The sequence below is a fragment of the Castanea sativa genome, chromosome 1 (assembly GCF_040712315.1).
Source record: "Castanea sativa cultivar Marrone di Chiusa Pesio chromosome 1, ASM4071231v1".
Lineage (NCBI taxonomy): Eukaryota > Viridiplantae > Streptophyta > Magnoliopsida > Fagales > Fagaceae > Castanea > Castanea sativa.
Window position 1 is genome coordinate 86,906,551 of NC_134013.1, and position 21,157 is coordinate 86,927,707.

The following is a 21,157-nucleotide window of genomic DNA, read 5'->3' on the forward strand; positions in this document are numbered from 1 at the left end:
TAAAGTGTAGCAATAATAAATACCATGTTTCAACTTTTAGATATTATACAAATATAGATGAAGCTGGATACTTGTCCAAGTCCAAGTTAGGTCTCATATCGATGTCACATCTAAGGATATCAAGCGATGTCCACAATGACAACTTATAATATATATAAAGTTGAAATATTTTAACCTTTTGTTAACTTCTTCAAATAGATGCATAAGCTTTTAAAAGTCCACATTTTTCATTATTAGATAAGTTTAAATTCCATAAAAATTCTCGAAAAAGCCTCGTACATTAATTTACACTCTCCATTAAAAAATTTTCACGTAATATTTTCTTTAATAATAGAATAAATAATTTTATATATAAATGTAATCATAATTAATACGTATTAATAATTGATATAATTATCACCCCTTTTATTTTTTTTTAAAATTATTTTGGTAAATTCTCTCATGCATTGCACGGCTAATATACCGATATAAACTCAAATAAAAGCACACTCCTAACCAATGTAAAATTGAAGGGAAGAAAAAAAAATTTTGAAACACAGAACAATACTTTGGTATTGCAATATAGAGATGCGTTCATTTCAGCCTATACATATCATGGAGGCCATGCATGCATGCTTTGGCAAAAGGATATCAAAATGTAAAGATGTGTTCATTTCAGCCTCTATATATATATATATATATATATATATATATATATATATATATATATATATATATATATATAGATAGATAGATAGATAGATCATGGAGGCCATGCATGCTTGGGCAAACGGATCCAAATTTTACGAGATAACGGAAATCATAGTTTTCTTAGGGCATACCCTAGGTGTTAAGATCCTTCCCATTTAAAATGAATCAATTGTATAGTTCAAATTAAGTATTCGTTTGAAAATATTTTATCTAGCTTTTTGCTAAAAATACTGTAGATAAAAATTAAAAATTAAATAAAATAAGTTGATGTTCATATTTGTTTTTTTTTTTTTTTTTAGTTTTGGTAATTTTTTCTTTTCCCTTCTTAACACAGGCACATCCTCAAAAAAAAAAAATAAATAAATAAAAAGGCACATCCTAGCCATGCACGTACAATTTCTGAACAAGAAAATTAAGATGTTTGATTAGATGGCTTGTTGTGGGCAAGGACATGGCTACAGGGTTTTTTCCAAGGGAGCTGGTGATAAAGGTGTAGAAGCATTGGATGACTCTCAAAACCAACTAATGTTGACATTGATCCATGGTTTTAAAAACCGAACCGAGAGCCAAACCTTTTTTTTTTTTTTCAAAATTCTCATTTCAACTTGGTAATTGATTGGTTTTTTCCAATTTTTGACCAGTATTCACCAGTTTTAGGGGTTTTTATCGGAACGGACTGGCTCCCGATTACCGATTGAACCGATCGGACTGGTCAGTCCGGTTTTTAAAACAATGCATTGATCTCTTGCATATGGCCTCAAATCAAACAAGTTCTCACAAGAAATGAAGTCATGCTACTATGGTTGAAAATGATGTTTACCAAGATTTATCTTCACAATTAACTTGGTAAAGTTGCTTCTGCAATAAGAAAGATTTCTAAAATTTAACTAAATTTAATTTGGTAATTGTTATGAAGAAATTATGCAAATGGATGGGCTTGAGAATACTATCCTTGCGTCTTCATTTGACCATTTGAATGTGGATGAAAAACAAGCTAGGTCATTCTTGTTAAAAAAGATGACATGCAACTTTCGTATAGGCAATGGCTATAGAACTTCTTTGATAACCCCTTAGGCCAATTTAGATTATGTAGGTGCATTTTGTTAGAATTTGGATGTTTCTATTTGGTCAATTTGACATTTTAGTATTTATTAAACTATTTGTACTAGAATATTTTGCAAATTAAACAATTTAGCCTATGGGGCATTTTGAACTAATTGAAATGGACCTTATGGTTATTTCGAATTATGAGAAGAACGATTGATACAATTTATCAAGGACTTAAATTTTACAAAATATTGCAACATTAGAATTACAATTTTGTTGTCAAAATTTTTAATTTGTTTGAAAACCATATTCATACTTGGTTTTTTATTTTTCATTTATTTTTTATATTGATTACATCAGTTGGGTTTACATATTACACATGCTTATACATGTTTTGAATTATACAAGAAATATTATAAAAATTTTGTGTATTCCAAACACTAGAAAATTTTCTCAAACTCATTTTCGAGATCATTAAAAAACATGGGAAAATTAGATAGTTTTTCATAAATAAATTCAAAACCAGTTGAACTATAAGCTATCGAAGCAAAAATAAATATTCATTATGGCTTGACCCACATAGGACCCACAAATAGTATAAAAAGATGGGTTTTACCTGTTTATAATAGCTAACCAAAGGCACACTAAATATTACAAAATCAAAATGCATGTTATGTCATTTGAAATTTGAATAATGTGATATACTGTATAAAGTTAAATTTAGAAAATAAAATCTTAATCGTGACTTTCTAAGGATTAGATTTCTCTACTTTAGGGAAAAGTATTTTGTATCAAATAATACCACATCATCTGTATCAAAATCTAATAAATGAGAGACATATGTGTAAAAATAATTATCCGCTAACATATGAATTTTCATACTGCTAACATAGTATCATTTGAAACCAAATACCTTCTCCTATATTAGACCAAACTCCTAGGTTAGCACTTTCTAAAATACAAAAAGTGCTCAATTTTGCACATTTTAACCCAAAAACCCCCTACATCAGTCTTTGTAAAAATGTCTAAATATACACAATGGTCTTGTAAATGAACAGTAATCGTGCATATATACACGGTTACTGTTTACTATATAAATATTTTTTTTATTCTTTTTTTCTCTCTCCTCACTCTCTTTTTCTTGCCTCACTCTCACGGTTACTATTCACAGTGTTAAAGAAATGAGTATTTTATTTGAATAAATGTGTATAATAGACAAACTGATGTAGGTGTTTTATAAAAATAAGTGTGTAAAATGAAAAAAAAAGTAAGTTTTAAATGTGTAAAATGAAAAAAAAAAAAAAAAATTACACCCACTAATGTGGATGCACTAAGTATCAAATTTCTCCATCTTAATTAGACCAAACTCCTAGGCTAGCACGCCGTCCCTAGAAAAGTGTACAACAGCTCATGAGCCATGAGGTGCAAAAACTTTAATGGCCTGTTTGGAAGTTTAGAGAGGGAGGAGAGTAGAGGGGAGTAGAGGAGAAGAGAGTAGTGGAGAAGAGAGTAGAGTAGAATGATTATCCTCCACCTTGTTTGAATGTTTTTAAAATTAGTAAGGGGGAAGGGAGTAATTAGCCCTACCTCTTGTTTGAATGTTTTTAAAATTAAAATGAAAAGGAAAAAAAATGATTTAAATAGACAAAATTAGCCCTATTTGAAAATGAATTTGCAACATTAGTCTATGATTAATTTATTAAATTAAATTATTATTTAATCAACATTCTCATTTCAACATATAACACTAATAAAAATATAAAACTACTATTAACTATTATAAAATAATTTTTATTACCTAAAAAAATTATAATAAAAATAAAAATAAATCCAAAAATTCAAAACCCAAACTAAAAACAAAAAAAATCAAAATCAAAATCAAAACATTGACTCTAAAACACTGAAGATTTTTCTGATTCTCTCGTTAGCTTCAATCTTCTGCTTCTCTCTAAGCAATTCCATTGAAGACGATGTGATGTTCTTGCAAGGTGTGAAGAACTCGCTCTTCGACCCGGCCAACAAGCTGAGTTCATGGACCTTCACGAACTCGTCCATCACTTCAATCTGCAAGCTCCAAGGAGTTGTGTGTTGGAACCAGAAGGAGAACCAGCGCTCCAATCCAAAGATGATGTTGCTGCTGGTTACGCCTTCGCCGACGATGCTGTCCCTAGCTCACGTGCCACCCGTGAACATGAACGTAAACGAGGTCCGATTCTGATAGATCACCGATCATTATATTTTGGGAAGGCAATTAGATTTCCATCTCCGACCTCTGCCACATCTCCGATTCTGCTGGTTCGCTTTTTTTCTCTCTCTGAAATGATTTTCTTTGAGCTGTTTGGTTTCTGAGAAAGTAATGATGGAAAATTTAAAAGTAATTGTGAAATTAAAAGGAAGTTAAAGGTTTGCTTGTATGATTTATTAGAATTCTGATGATTTATAGGGGTAAATTAGGGAATTTATTTAGTCAATAATTTATCTCCTCTACACTCCCTCCAAATCTCTCCAATTTGGGGGAATGAAAAATGAGGGTTAGAGGTAGTTTAAACCCCTCCAAACCCCTCTCCCTCGTTCCTTAAAAAACTTCCAAACAAGGTAATTGAATTACTCTCCTTCTCTCTACTCTACTCACCCTCCTTTTTTAAACATCCAAATGAGGGGTAAGAGGATAAATAGGAGGTAAAGGAAGAGACGGCATGAGTTGTAAAAACTCAAGGAAAAATAGAAGGAAGAGACGTGAAAGATGAGAGAAAGGACAGGCCTTCAATAACTACTCATACACGTGCTGAATTTTAAGGGCCAGCCTAATTAAGTTGTAAACAAAATGTCAAAAACACGTAGACAACATGATTCACATGTGGTATATACTACTAAACTAGCGGTTTCAAGAATTTTTTTTAAGGTAGTCATTAAAAAATTTAAATTATATAATATTTAATAAAAAATAGTTATATCTCATCATCAATACGGTAAGTTTATCTCTTTTAAAATTTCAGTTTAATAAAATTTTTCTTGATTTTTTTTTTTTTTGTTTGTAAAAACCCAATATATTGTTATAAGAACCAAAGTTTAACTACAAATTTAGTTGTAACCTAATTGACTACAAACTTAGTTGTAACATAAGACTGCAACTTTCACTAACCAAATTAACATGACTACGTATGTTGAAAATCTACCGTTGAATTGTATGTTTTTACGTTCTTAAAACACATGTCAATCGAATGTTATTTACTATTTAATCCATAAACCTATTTTTTTCGTATAATTTTAGATTACAAAAACTCGAAAATAAAACATTTAATTGATGACATAAGCTATTTATCTTTAATTTTCTTGAAGTTTTGTAAGCATAAAAGATATAAGAAAAAAAATGTAATCTAATTGTGGAATTGTTAAAATTTATATCTAATAAAAAAAATATTGAGTGGAGTTGTAGCCTTAGTCTACAACCAAGTTTGTTGCTAAATTTTGTTCAAAATTTAATTATATTGGACCTAAAAAATTTAAGGTGGTCACACATTTTTTTTAAGTAAAAACAATCATAAATTTTTAAATGTTATACATAATAATGACTTCTTTTTTTCCAGGCCAGGGTGGTCCTATGACCACCCTAACTCTAACTTGGAGCCGCTGGTGCCAAATGTAGTACCATGTGAATAAATCTCAAAGCAACGAGCGAGTGCCGAGCATCCCTAGCAACTTAGCCAAATTTTCACATTGTATGAAAAGTAAACAGTTTTATCTACTTATTTTTTCAAATATATTTTTCAACAGACTCTTTAACCATTCTCTATTACATTTAAATATTATTTTTTCATCATTTCATTAATATTATTTTTATTTTTTATTTTTAATATGTATAGAAAAAGAGAGAGGTTGAATATTTTAGTCATAAAAATTGCTGTTAATGGGCAGTTTGCAATGCGGGCTAACACGGTATTATGCTTTAAAATAGCTAGTACTATATTTCTACGGCCACATCTGTCAAAAAGGAATACCAGTATACCATTATAGCACTACAATTCTATAAATACACGCCTCAGTTTGCATTTTATTCTTCTATGATAAAAGTTTTTATTTTTTGTAAAGATTAGATGTTCAGCTTTGCTTTATATAATTATATATATATATATATATATATCTATTTTTTACAAAACGGTAACATTTTATTCATTGGTATAATCTTAGACACATTTAGGAAAAATAAATACATTGTGTGCTATTATTATTATAATAGTACATCAATTGTCTATTATTAATAATAAATTGACATTTTAGTTAGTTCATTAACATATTAAATGAGATGTGAACTTATGATTTTATATTTTTTTTAATGATTTATATAAAATTTTAACTCATGAGCATATAAGTAAATAAGTAAATAAATACGTATAAAAAAAGTAAATAAATATATATATATATATATATATATATATATATATATATATATATTTTGGATACCAAACAAAGGAAGAGTTCATACATAGTTACATAGAGGAGGATTATACCACCAGTAATACAAAGGTATGTTCACAGTCTGTTTAGCAAAACATCACACAGCCTTAACCACTACATGAGGCACAACTAAAGTATTACAAAATAAACCATTTTGAGAAAGAAAGTTCAGGTCAGCTATCCTATTGCTATCCAGCCAATCTGTGCTTTTCCTTAATTTGAAAACTTGATGGAGATTGACCTTGCCAATTAAGAACAAAACATGGTGAAAGCCATAGTTTTTAGCTATGATACCGGCTTCCACTATTGCTTCAAGTAGAGCTCCTATTGCTATGTTGGCGAGACTGCAATTAACCCCTGAAAACACTTCTGCTCCCTGCATATTTACAGCTACAAAAGCATATGCTCTCCTTTGTGGCTTTGTTCTTCTTGCTTTAGCTAATTTGATGATGAGCTGATATTGCCCTGCAGCTATGAGATGGGCTGCCTTGGCTGCTCTAAACTCTCTGGTAGGATGGAATGGACCTGCATAAGCTTTCCTGTACCTGCAAGATAGAGTTTTGGCTATTAGTATAACCTCTAAGGAATTCGGGTTCAAGCCTTGGTGGAGCACTCTGTTTCTGTGATTCCAAATTAAAGATATAAATATATTTAAATTTATCTATATATTTAAATATATAAAATTAATGATAAACTCTAAATGGTACACTAATATTGTCAAACCAAAATAATTTTTGATATGGTATTGTCTCCCTTGGGAGAAAGTCTATTTAATAGTTAATGTTTTTTTTCTTAGATTTATAGTGTATAGAATGTCATATTATTTAAAGTTTTAAATAACATAATTGTGGATATATCTTTGAATTTAGTTCTTCTATATAAAATATCACAACAATCAAAGTTATTAGCCCGCCATACATCAAAATAAAATAAAATAAAAGTAGTATACATGGGTCCACTATAACTTAAAACAACTATATTATAAAAAATTTGTTACATTTTTTTGACCACCAGAATTTTTCATATTTAACTCAAACAATGAAATAAATATATTCGATTCAAACCGTGAAAAGGATAGGCTTAGGAATAAAGATGGAGCTAGGAATTTGAGTGAGGAGGGGTTGGAGTATTGAACAAAACTCACTTGTTAATCAACTTTTTATAATTTTGCTTAAGAATTTTTGGAAACTGAAGAATTTTTGCTTAAGCATTAATTCAGTCTTTTTTTGGGTAAATATATATAACAGTACATTGTCTTATTTATATATCAGTTTCCAGTGCTGTCAATCCAAAAAGTTTATGCATCAATATTTGAAGAAGTTAACAAAAAGCTAAAATATTTCAATTTTGAACAATTTAATGCTATTTGGAGAGTCTTGTACAAAAAGAACATCATGTGTAGAAGTTAGAACTTCACATCATTTTATTTGCAATACCTTGTAACGACACTTTTTACTAGCTCTTGAGGAGCTTCAAAGCTCGGAGTAACAAAGGAATATGTCTCTCTCGCTCTCAAGGGAAGAACAGGAGGAGTTAGCTCGGAGTAAGAAAAAAGTTAAGGATGTGAACATATATATAACAGTACATTGTCTTATTTATATATCAGTTTCCAGTGCTGTCAATCCAATATATTTTCCAGTGGTGTCTTGTTAGAGCAAACTTTCCTCCAGATCTTAGGGATATCATCATGAGCTGTGTCTCCACTGTGTCTACCTCTATTTTATTCAATGGAGAAGCGCTTGAGCCTATCTACCCTTCTAGGGGGATAAGGCAAGGAGACCCTTTGTCCCCATATTTGTTCATCTTGTGCATGGACTTCCTTGGGCAGCTAATAGAAGAGAAGTGTAATGCTAAGCTGTGGCAACTTGTCAAGGCTTCACAAAGTGGTCCGGCTTTCTCCCATCTTTTTTTACGGATGATCTTTTACTGTTCGCTAAAGCGGACTACATTAATTGTTCAACAATTAGAGATGTGCTTGATGAGTTTTGTAATATCTCGGGGCAAACTGTTAGTGAAGTCAAGTCGAGAGTTTATTTTTCTCCAAATGTGGATAGAGATACGAGGGAATCATTATGTGATATTCTTGGATTTACATCCACTCATTTGCTTGGTAGATACTTGGGCTTTCCTTTAAGGCAACCTGGCTCGTCTTCTCAGGATTTCAACTTTGTTCTTGATAAAGTAAAATAGAAGCTTTCGGGGTGGAAAGCGAGCATGTTATCCTTGGCTGGCCGCCAAGTTCTTATTCAAGCATCTTCGACAACTATCCCAGCTTATGTAATGCAGTGTTCCTACCTCCCTGGCAAAATATTGGATGGGATAGATAGAGTAAACCGTAATTTCCTTTGGGGGTCTTCGGACTCTTCAAAGAAAATCCACTGGATTGGTTGGCAAAAGGTAACTAAATCGAAGGAAGAAGGTGGTCTTGGTTTGCAAGCGGCTAAAGGAAGGAATCTTGCGCTTCTTGCGAAGCTCAATTGGCGGTTTCATACAGAAGGAGATATGCCTTCACTACAATAAAATGTATTTTTAGTGACGAAAATTAGTGAGGAAATATTTTTCGTCGCTAAAAATATAGCTTTAGTGACGAAATATAAATTTCGTCACTAATAATGAAAAAAATTATAACATTTAGTGACGAAAAATGAATTTCGTCGCTATTGTGATTTGAAAAATGGGCGCCAATGGAGGGAAACTTTGGCGCGAGTTTAATTAGTCTATAGTGACGAAATATTTCGTTGCTAAAAGTTGAAATTTTTAGTGACGAAATATTTCGTCACTATAGGTATTGCTGTGGATAGTATTAGACGAAAATCTTTACGTCGCTATAAAGAAGATTTAGCGACGAAAAATATTCGTCACTAAAAATAATAATAGTTTTGCACTTATATGTTTTTAGTGACGAAATCACAATTCATCACTAAAAATATGATTTAGCGACGAAATATGAATTTCGTCTCTAAAAATCTTAACAAAGCCCGGTCTTTAGTGACGAAACTGAAATTCGTCACTAGAACCTTAAAAGCCTAATTTCAAAACCCAGCTAAACCACAAAACATTTCACTACCCAAGAGCCATTTCTATCAAAAAAAAAAAAAACCAAGAGCCATTTCGGTCAAAAACCAAAAAAACCCAAATCGCATGTGAAGCCACCGTTGCCGATTAAGCTCAACGGCGACGCTTCAGGTCGCCGGCGATCGGCGATGCTTCAGCGACACGATCGGCGACGCTTCAGGTCGTAGATCGCTACGCTTCAGGTCGCCGATCTTTGGCGACGCTTCAGCGTTGCGATCTGCGATGCTTTAGCAGTGCGATCGGCGACGCTTCAGGTCGCCGATCGTTGGCGATTGCAACGCTGAAGGCCGCAGATCGCAACGCTTCAGGTCGCAGATCGCGTCGCTGAAGCGTCGCCAATGATCGGCGACCTGAAGCGTCGCGATCTGCGACACTTCTGGTCGCCGATCGTTGGCGACGCTTCATCCTTCATCCGGCGACGCTTCAGTTTGCGACGCTTCCGGCGACCCTTCGCCTTCCACCCAGTCGGCGACCTTTCGCCTCCCACCCCCAAGCCTGGGTATTTTTTTTCCCCTTTTGAGTTAATTTTTTTGTTAATTTTTGTTTAATGATTCTAGTTCCTTTGGGTATTTCTTTGTTTGATACAGTAATGGGTATATGCATTTTTGTTTAGTTTGGGTATTTGATATTTACTATGTAATGGTTGTGAAGAAAGTTTCTTATATACGTACTTATCAATTGCTGTAATTCTTTTTTATTTCTATGGTTCTTATCGTTTGGATGATTCTAGTTTTGGATCCTCACTCTCTTGGTTTGGTTTCCACATTGATACCAATGTTAGATATATGTAGTGTACAAGTTCCTATACATTAGGTGTAATGTATGAACTCAAAATGAGATTACCCATCTTCTAAATTTTCTTGTGTTGATTATTGCTTAGGTAATGATACTCTGATTTCACAATGGGATTGTGTCCTCTGATTGTTATTTGACTTGATTTAATGGGGGATTGTTCTCTAGATTATGTTTTAGATACGTTGTGCTACTCTATTAATATTTCTTGCAAGACAAATGATGAGATTTTTTTCCCTAATTGCTAGTTTTTTCTATCATCCATTTTGATGACAAAATGAGTGTTCAATCTGAGAAAGGAATATTAGGATGGCATTGTCTCTAAAACCAGGTTGATGAAGGTTGTTTTTTTTTGGGGGTGGGGTCCTTTGTTATCAATTATCATAAGATTAAATTCAAATCTTTTGGGATTTGCATAGAATGAGGATATAGACTATAGAGATATATGAATGACATTACAGGTGAAGTGAATGGTTTTGTGGAATTAGAATTTAACACTAGTATTGATGAGGATCATGATGGCAATGGTTAGTTTAAACAGAAGCACTTTAATGTTACTTTAAATACTGCCAATGCACTTTAAGGTAGAAGTTTAAAGATTTTGGTATATATGTACTTAACATAAAAGTTTAAAATTGATGCATAATAGGTGTAATTTGACCTTTCCATCTTGATTGAAAGGTACTATGAGATTTGGTTACGGTCTAAAATTTATCTAGATAAATGAAAAGTTATCTAGATAAATTAATGCTTAATACTTTAGGTCAAATTAATACTTTAGGAATGGACATGGTGAATGCCCATTGGTGAAAAGTTACCTTTTTTAAGTCAAAATTAATGCTTAATACTTTAGGAATGGACATGGTGACATAAATGAATTGTTTTTGGAGTTTATCTCTTTGTGCACTTTGTTGATATTATTAGTTTGTTGGCTATATGGGTTTGGTTAATAGGAGACCCATCAATTGAATTTTCTTTGTATATAGTTTGTAAAGGCTTTTGATGAATGCCCATTGGTGACATAATCTGAGGGCTTTTTTTTTTTTTTAGTATTGGTGACAAGGTTTTTGGTTGAATGTGATGACAAGGTTAGTGATTGTTTGGGTTTCTGTGGGGGAATAGAAAGAGGCTTAGATCTGTGAAAGTCAAAGACCAAAGCTTAGCCAAAATCTATATTTGCACATGAAAATAGAGCTATGGGGGAATAGAGCTAGTGTTGTCAACTAATTGTATTATATTAAACATGAAAATCTATATTTGCTTTCTACAACTTATACATTAGGAGTTGTGATTTTAATTTATTGGTGTAGCTACTCTTAATGTATTGTTAGAAATGTTTCTTATAACATAGTTAATGTTTTTACTTTACGATTTTAATGTAGTATTGTTTTTATATTTGTGCAGATTTCTTATTGGTGGCTTTTAGGGGATTTACTTTTAGCATTACTTGAAGACATATGAGGACATCTTCTGTTAGTTTTAATTATATTATGCTAACATTTTTGTATTGTTATAAAATATCTTGAATTATTGTATGTATTGCAAACAATTATTGTATGGAAGGAGTTTGAATTGGATACTTGTTTTATTTTTTATTTGTGGAATGTATGGATCTTTTTTTATAAATGTGTTGAAATAAATGTATTATTCAAATGTGAGGTTTTAGTAATATAATAACGGGTTACAGGTTAATATCAAAGCCATGAAAAAAATAAAAACAGAAAATAAGTTTTAGTGACGAAATATTTCGTCACTAATGTAGCAAAATTTTGTAAGAAATGGTTTTAGTGACGAAAATTTTCGTCACTATATGTGCATGGATTTTCTTAAAAATAGTTTTAGTGGCGAACTTTTTCGTCACAATATGCATCCGAAAATAGTTTTAATAACGAAATTATTCGTCACTAAATATGAATTAATAAACTAAAGTGTTTTTAGTGACGAAATATTTTCGTCACTGAATGGTGTTTTTAGTGAGGAAAACATTTAGTGACGAAACGTTTTCATCTCTAAAAGTTTTTTTTTTTTTTAATCAAATCGGCCTTTTAGTGACGAAATTTTTCGTCAACGGGACTTTTAGTGACGGGGTTTTAGCAACGAAATGAATTTCGTCACTAAAAGTCCGATTTCGTCACTAAAGGTTCTTAGTGACGAAAAACTGGACTTTTAGTGACGAATTTTTTCGTCACTGAAAATACATTTTGTTGTAGTGCTTGGGTGCAAGTTTTAAGCAAGAAGTACTGTTCGGGAAGAAGATTGAGTGCTGCAAACCCCAACAGCCTTCCTTGTTCTTTAGTCTGGGCAGCAATGAAGAAAGGTATGGGCATATTTGAGAAGGGCAGTAGGTGGACAGTTGGAAGGGAAAGTAAGCTGAGCCTGTGGTATAGCAGCTGGTTGAGCAAGGGCCCCCTCCGAAGTCTTATTCAAGGCCCTCTTTCTCGGGAAGCTAATAAGTTGGTAGTTAAGGATTTCTTGAAAGACACGGGCTGGGATTGGAATGGTCTTTCAATTGAACTTTCTTTGGACATCAAAATGTTGATACAAGCCACTCCCATTGCAATTACAAGCAAAGGTTGTGATAAAATTGTATGGGTTGACTCTCCTCAAGGTACTTTTAATCTAAGAAGTGCCTATAGGATTGCGATGGGGCATGAAGAGAGTCCAAAATTCAGTGTTAGCTGGATATGGAAAGCAAACACCCTATCAAGAGTTAAAACATTTCTTTGGATGTGTGCCCACAACAGTATTGGGGTTAGGAGTTGCCTGATGAGGAGAGGTGTGTGTGAAGAAGCTATGTGTCCTATTTGTCAAGAAACGGAGGAATCAATTTTACATGCTCTTCGTGACTATCCTTGGGCAAAAGCGGTATGGAATCATTTGGGAAGAGTAGAAGTTGACCAAGAGTTTTGAAGAAGTGAGCTGCTGGATTGGCTTAGCAGGAATGGAAGTCAAAGAAGCACATCAGTTACTATGAATCCACCATGGGAAACCTTGTTTTCCTTTGCTGTTTGGAATATTTGGAAGAATAGGAATAACTTCGTTTTTCAAAGGAAAAGACCGAACCAACAGTTGCACATTGAAATCTTGAATCAAACTGTTGAGTTCATTCATTATATGGCTTCCCCTAGATTGATGTCACGTAGATGTGTTAAAAGGATTAGATGGGAAAAACCTCCTGTTGGGTGGATGAAGCTCAATACAGATGGGTCGGTTTTTGGTAGTTTGGGAGTGGCTGGTTGTGGGGGAGTGATAAGGGATGACTGTGGGAATTGGATTTCTGTGTTCACCAAGCACATAGGAATTACCAACAGTTTTATTGCTGAGATGTGGGGCCTAAGGGAGGGTCTTCTTATGTGTTGCAATCTTAACATAGCATCTCTTATTGTTGAACTAGATGCTAGAGCTGTAGTGGACGCCTTCAGTAAGAATCAGTATGTGAACAATTTTATATCTCCTATATTGGATGACTGCAAATTACTCAGCTCCCAATTCAGCCGGATTCAATTTAAACATTGCTATCGTGAAGGGAATCGTGTTGCAGACACCTTAGCTAAGATGAGTTATAGCCAAGAAGCAGATTGTATTGCTTTTACTAGTCCGCCTGTGGATGTATTAAAAGTGTTTGAGGATGACTGTAATGGAGTCTGTTTGAACAGGTTTTGTCCTGGCCCTCTTGTAATCTCTTAGTTTTGTTTAATGAAATCGTCTTTCACCACAACAAAAAAAAAAAAGTGCTATCAATCCAATATGTATGGATAAATGTTCACCAAAAGTCTATTGACACTGGCAGTTGGTCACATTTGACAATATTCCCATACATATATATAAATAAGACATATACGACAATCATGGCTGCCAATCAGCGGTGGTGCTGAAATTACAATTCAAATTCAATACATATACGGCATTAATTGGGACCACAACATCTATATATATATATATATATATATATATATATATATATATATATATATATATATATTTTTTTTTTTTTTTATAAAAATTTTTAACCTATGGCGTCCGCTCCTGATGATAGCTTTTTATCATCAGACCAAGATACTAATCAGTTTTTGGTGTAGGCAGGGATTGAACCCCAGATCTCTTATACAACTATCAGAGACTTTACCACTTAAGCTAAATGGAACCCACTATTAATAGGTAAAACTTAGAGAAAATCTAATTAACTTCTACAATTAAAATCTAATTTTGCACTATGTGTCCTAAATTATTTATTTTTAGAGAGTATTTTATTTCTTAATTTTGGAGTCAAATGTGGAACCACAACATAAATATCTATCCAAGTGAGTTATTGTGTACAAAAACCAAAGAGATTAGAATTAATTAACATAAATTTTTTTAAAAAAATAGACAATTTACATTTTCTACCAATAATATTCTTACAAGACTTTTTAAAGAATTAAAAATATATATATAAGAATAACTATCAATAATATTTAAATTATATACATAAGGATTATACTATGCATCTAAATATATATCTTTTATGTATATCCATGCATATACATGAGGTTACAATGTAGTTTTCATAATATGACATGTTCTTACCAATTTATAATAATTTAGTAGGGACATTATCCTCACCAAATACTTGAGTGGTAGGTTTATTAATTTTAGATGTGAAGTAAATCTGTAAGTTTTAAATTCAATCCACCATATTATCGGTCTATGAGATATATTTTCAATATGTTTTATAGACAATGGGTGTAGGGTAGATCTATGGCAAGCCTCGGGGGGCCATGGCCCCCAAATTTTAAAAAATTCTTTTATATAATGTATAATTATTATAAACTTTAAATATTTAGCTACAAAAATATATAAAAGTTCCCCAAATGTTTGAGTTAATTCAATGATGCTCTTAAAAACCGATAAAATTTGTTAATCAGTCTAGTAGTTATGGAGGCAAGATAGTTTTTGTTTTCTCAAATTTGTTTTTTGTACATGTTTAATGTTCAATTAGATAGTTTTTACATACTCATTGGAATTTAAAAGATAAGAAATTTCTCTAAAAATTTATTTTACAAATATACATATATGAAAGTTGTTAATTTTATATATAATATATTTATAAATTATGACATATTCTAGTATCAAAATATTAATATTTATATATGTGTATGTTTGTTTACGCATGTGTGTGATAGTTTATCTTGATTCGTGATTATTATATTAATGCCAAAATTTGGCCTTCAAACAAAAAATCCTATCTCTACCCCCTAAATGGGTGGAATAGTTTGGCTGAAGGTTAAAATGCAATTTCTTTGTATCAAAAAAAAAATATATATATATATATATAAAAGTTAATTTATTACTTATCTGGTAAAATGTTGGAAACAAACAAGAGTAATCGAAAATTACATTATACGAAACTCTTCGTCCAACCGGCCAATATTTGATGATTTCTTTTGATAATCCATAAGCTAAGCTTCTTCCCATTCCCTAATATATATCATTGACTGTTAACTGGTGCAGGTGGTGATGGAATAGTTGGAATGGTATTCCCTAACACATCAGAGGAGGTGGTATTGAAACTCAAGAAAGGAGATGTCATACCTTTAGCAATGGGAACAGTCTTATGGTGGTTCAATGATGGAGATTCTGAATTGGTTATAGTATTCTTAGGTGAAACTTCAAAGTCATATACTCCTGGCGAATTCACTTACTTCTTTTTAAGTGGGGCTCAAGGTATCATGGGAGGTTTCTCACCAGAGTTCCTTAGTAGAGCTTATAAAATGAATAACGATGAAGCAAATAAGCTCGCAAAATGCCAAACTGGGGTTCTGATAATTAAGCAACAAGAAGGAAAAACTATGCCTAAACCAAACCAAAACTATACTAACAAATTGGTCTATAACATTGAAGCTGCATTGCCTGATATTCGTGTCAAGAATGGTGGACAAGTCACTACATAGACAGAAGCCAAGTTTCCTTCTCTTGATCAAGTTGAGCTGAGCACCAAGCTCGTTAAACTTGATGCTAATGCAATGTTTTCACCAACGTATACTACTGATTCTTCAGTTCAATTGATTTATGTTGTGAAAGGGATTGGTCAGATTCAAATTGTGGGCATTAATGGTAAGCAAGTCTTGGACATTGAAGTGAAGCCTGGTCACTTGCTTGTCGTGCCAAAATTTTTTGTGGTTTCCAAACTTGCAGGTGGAGATGGACTGGAATGTTTCTCTATAACAACATCTAAGAAGTAAGCATTAGTTATATTTTACCATTTTCTATAGACTAATTACACTTTTAAATTTTAGGGTTGTTTTCATTTTAGTTTCTTAATTTTAAGGTTTTTATTTTCTTCTTCATTTTAGTTCATCAAATTTGATCCCATCTTCAAAATGGTCACTCTATCTATCTATGTGGCCGATCTAATTAATCTCTATGATTTAATTTTCAAAATGGTTTTTTTTTTCTATCCATCTCTATGATTGATATGGCTATTAAATGACAATAAAACGACATTAGTTATTGTCTTCTTTTTGTTCCCCCTCTCTTTTAAAGGTCAAATTTGTAACGAAGATAAACATAATGAACACTTTGAAAACAAAATCAAATTAGTAGAACAAAATGAATCATCTCAAACTTAAGGGACTAAAATGGAAATAACTTCAAACTTTATGAGTTGAAGTGTAATTTAGTTGTTTCCATTGTGTACCTTGTCTTGCCGATTGAATGAGATAACTAATCCAATCATACTAATTTAAAATTGGATGGCAATTGTTTTTTTGGTTAAATTTGTCAAAATATTTCATTCAATAAAATATTTTTTAACATCTCTCTCTTCCCCTTTTAAATGTTCTGCAGGCCTGCCTTCGAGGATTTAGCTAGTAAGGCATCAGTATGGCAAGCATTATCCCCTTTGGTGGTTGAAGCCTCCCTCAATGTTTCTATAGAGTTGGAAGAACTTTTCAAGTCAAAAATTGGAAAAAACACTATCCTTATCCCTTTCAAGAATTAATTAGATCCTGGTCATTTAAATATAATGTTTTGTAGTTATGTAAAATAAAAGTAACAACATGTTTTTTTGTTCCTACTAATATATTAATTAATAAATAAAATACATTTATGGAATCACAAACGTATATGTACCAAATAAATATTATTTCAAATGGATTATATGAAATGTTTCTTTTTATGTAATGTTAATTTCATAATATTGAAAGAAACTTTTGGGTTTGCCTCAACAGAATTCCATAAGGGGGTTGTGACAAATTGGTGGGTGACAGCACCCCATTATGGCCCCTAATTAATTTTCTCAAAATATTTGAAGCTGCGTTTTATAAACGCAGCTCTAGATGTATTTAAGGTGCGTTTAGCAAAACGCAGCTCTAAGCATCTTTGAAGCTGCATTTATTAAACGCAACTCCACAAATACTGAAAACAAAAAAAACAAAAAAACAAAAAAAAATCCCTGGATGGGTCTAGAGCTGCGTTTTCAAAAACGCGGCTTCAATCCTACCCAGCTAAACGCAGCCTGAACATTTGGAAAAAGAAGCTCCACCCCTGGTCTATAGCCGCGTTTAGTAAACACGGCTATATACCGGGGGTGGAGCTGTGTTTTCCAGAAATGCAGTTCAAATACAACCATGTAGCTGCGTTTTTATAAAACGCAGCTCCCAAACGCGGCTACAAAACGCATTTTTTGTAGTGTGGCTTGTTGTGAGCAAGGACATGGCTACAGGGGTTTTTCCAAGGGAGCTCGTGGTAAAAGTGTAGAAGCATTGGATGACTCTCAAAACCAACTGATGTTGACATTGATCCCTTGCATGTGGCCTCAAATTAAACAAGTTCTCACAAGAAACGAGGTGATCCTAATGTGGTTGAAGATGATGTTTACCAAGATTTGTCTACACAATTAACTTGGTAAGGTTGCTTCTGCAATAAAAAAGATTTCTGAAAATCAACTAAATTTAATTTGGTAATCGTTATGAAGAAATTATGCAAATGGATGGGCTTGAGAATACTATGCTTGCATCTTCATTTGACCATTTGAATGTGGATGAAAACAAGCTAGGTCATTCACGTTAAGAATGACATGCAAGTTCCATACAAACAATGGCTGTAGAACTTCTTTGATAACCCCTTTGGCCAATTTAGATTATGTAGGTGCATTTTTGTTAGAATTTGGATGCTTCTATATGGACAATTTGACATTTTAGTATTTATCAAACTATTTGTACTAGAATATTTTGTAGATTAAACTATTTAGCCGAATTAAAATGGAGCATATGGTTATTTCGAATTATGAGATGCATGATTGATACAATTTATCAAGGACTTAAATTTTAAAAAATTTTGCAGCATAAGAATGACAATTTTGTTGTCAAAAATTTTAATTAGTTTGAAAACCAAATTCATACTTGGTTTTTTATTTTTCATTTATTTTTTATATTGATTACATTAGTTGGGTTTACATATTACACATGCTTATGCATGTTTTGAATTAAACAAGAAATATTATAAAAATTTTGTATATACCAAACACTAGAAAATTTTCTCAAACTCATTTTTGAGGTCATTACAAAACATCAGAAAATTAGAAAATTTTCCATAAATAAATCCACAACCAGTTGAACAATAAACCTTTGAAGCAAAAATAAATATTCAGTATTGCATGACCCATATGAGACTCACAAATAGTATAAAAAAGATGTGTTTTACCGGTTTATAATAGCTAACCAAAGGCACATTAAATATTACAAAATCAAGATGCATGTTATGTCATTTAAAATATAAATAATGTGATATACTCTATAAAGTTAAATTTAGAAAATAAAATCTTAATCGTGCCATGGACTTTTTAAGGATCAGATTTTTCTATCTTAGGAAAAAGTATTTTGTATCAAATGATACCATATCATCCCTATTAAAATATAATAAATAAAAGATATGTGTGTAAAAATAATTACCCGCTAACACAAGTCTTTCATTTATTAGTGATATAATTATTTTTATTAAATTTTAATACGCTATCATGATAGAATTTGATAGCAAATGGCTTCTCCTATATTAGACCTAACTCCTAGGCTAGCACTTTCTAAGGATCAGATTCGAAATCTATCTTAGACCAAACTCCTAGGCTAGCATGCCGTCCCTCTATAACCAGAAAAGTGTACAACAGCATGAAGTGCAAAAACTTAAAGAGGATAAAATAGAAGGAAGAGACGGCATGAGTTGTAAAAAAATGTCTGAAAAGCAAAACGTCCCAAACGTGGACGTGATCCAAACGCCACCTATGTGTGCACCACGTGAAGTTGTAGATAATTTTTTGTTTGTACTTTCCCACCCTACCAAGTGCCAACTATTTTGTTTAATTTCAGCAAAAAACTCGTTTATGCTTTTTTTGAGGGTGAACCCGTTTTTGTTGACTTCTAATCTTTTTTATCTTTTTTGAAAGAATCGTTTTTGTCCTTATTGTCATCTTCCTTATGAATCCTAAGCATGCCCGTGTCCTTTCTTCCGTTTTCCGTTCTATCGTTTCATATATATATATATATTTGAAATAAATTTATTTTTCATGGTTTAAATTAAATAGGTCTTCTCAAAAAAAAAAAAAACAATTTAAATAATTATGGGAATTCCAAAAGCCATAACAAAATGTTATAATATTTTCACAACATAATTGTTTTTAGTTATAGTGGAGACATGTATACTATTTTATTTTAACGTATGGAGAGTTAATAGCTCAATTTGTTATGACATTTTTATATGCCTATAAAAGAACTAAATTTAAAATTGTATCCACAACAACGTTCTTTAAAATGTTAAATGATGTGATATTTCATATACTATCAAATCTATGAAACAAAACATTAAGTAACCACTAAAAGGACATTCTTCGTTTAAAGTGAACTTGATATGATCATGTTCCATTTATATCCTTGTGTTGATGTGAATCTTCATCGTTCTAGGCATAACATACTAATCTAAAATATGGACTTCTGCCATTAACTTTAACAGTTTTGGACTCGGCCGAATGATATCGGGAAAAATTCCTAATTGAAGAAAACAAGAAATGGGACTCAGTTATATAAAATATATATTTTATTCTTTTCCCGTAAAAGTTTTTAAAAATATTTTATAAACTCATACCTTCAAAGCATCCATTACCTTTTCCAAAAAAATAAAAATAAAAATAAATGATATGGTATTTTCCACAAAAGCGGATTTTAGGATTGACAAAATAAATGCACTGGCACCAACAAGATTGACTAAATAAATGGTGTAATAATAATCTTAATGAGTTTTGACTAGTAGAACCAAGTATGGATAATTGGGCTGGAATTGGGCTCTAAGTCCAAACCGTAGAATCCCACTATTTAGGCTTGTAAGACAACATGGGCTAGCTCGGTTGGTTCTTTGTTGGACACTCTTGTTTTACCAATGCAATGATAAATGAATTGGATAATGTTTCCCAATGAGATGATTAATAGAAATTAACTAAAATTTTAGAGAAATCACATTTACATCTTGATAGAAATAACACGATCGGTTTAATAAAACATTGAGAATATTTCAAAAGAAATTGGGCCAGGAAAAATATTAAATGATCTCTCTAATTAAAATAAAGCATTGTTTTAAAGGGAATCTCTTGTCACGCGTCTCAAAATATTTAGGAAAAAAAATTCGCTTTTTATTCAGAACATTTTGACATGTTGTCCAAGAAAATCATAGAATATTTTTCAATAAAATTTCTACGTGTTTTCCATTAAAAACAATTGCATAACTTTTTTCACCAAATAAATGGCCAATTGGATTTTTTTTTTTTTTTTTTGCAATACCTCACTTGATTTAAGGTTAATTTTCTTAAGAAGAATTTAAGTTTGATTTTTACCAATGAATAATTAAATCCTAGGGAATTTCATATTCTTTAATAAGGTATTACCCTTATCCTGGTTGGATAGTAAGAAATATATTTAAATTTAAGACAAACATGCTCAAAATTGGCTATCTTCAATCAGAATTAGGGTTTGACTATAAATATGAGAAATTCGTCATTTCGAAGTCCGATCAAGGTCAACAAGCCTAGTGAAACCATATCTTTGGCGTCTTTTGGTAGAATAATATATTTGGTACA

General features: G+C 31.9%; 1 pseudogene; it reads left to right on the forward strand.

The window, feature by feature from the left end:
* Positions 1–13,029: 13,029 nt before the first annotated feature.
* On the forward strand, positions 13,030–17,189 carry LOC142636285 (cocosin 1-like; annotated as a pseudogene).
* The last annotated feature ends 3,968 nt before the right edge of the window (positions 17,190–21,157 follow it).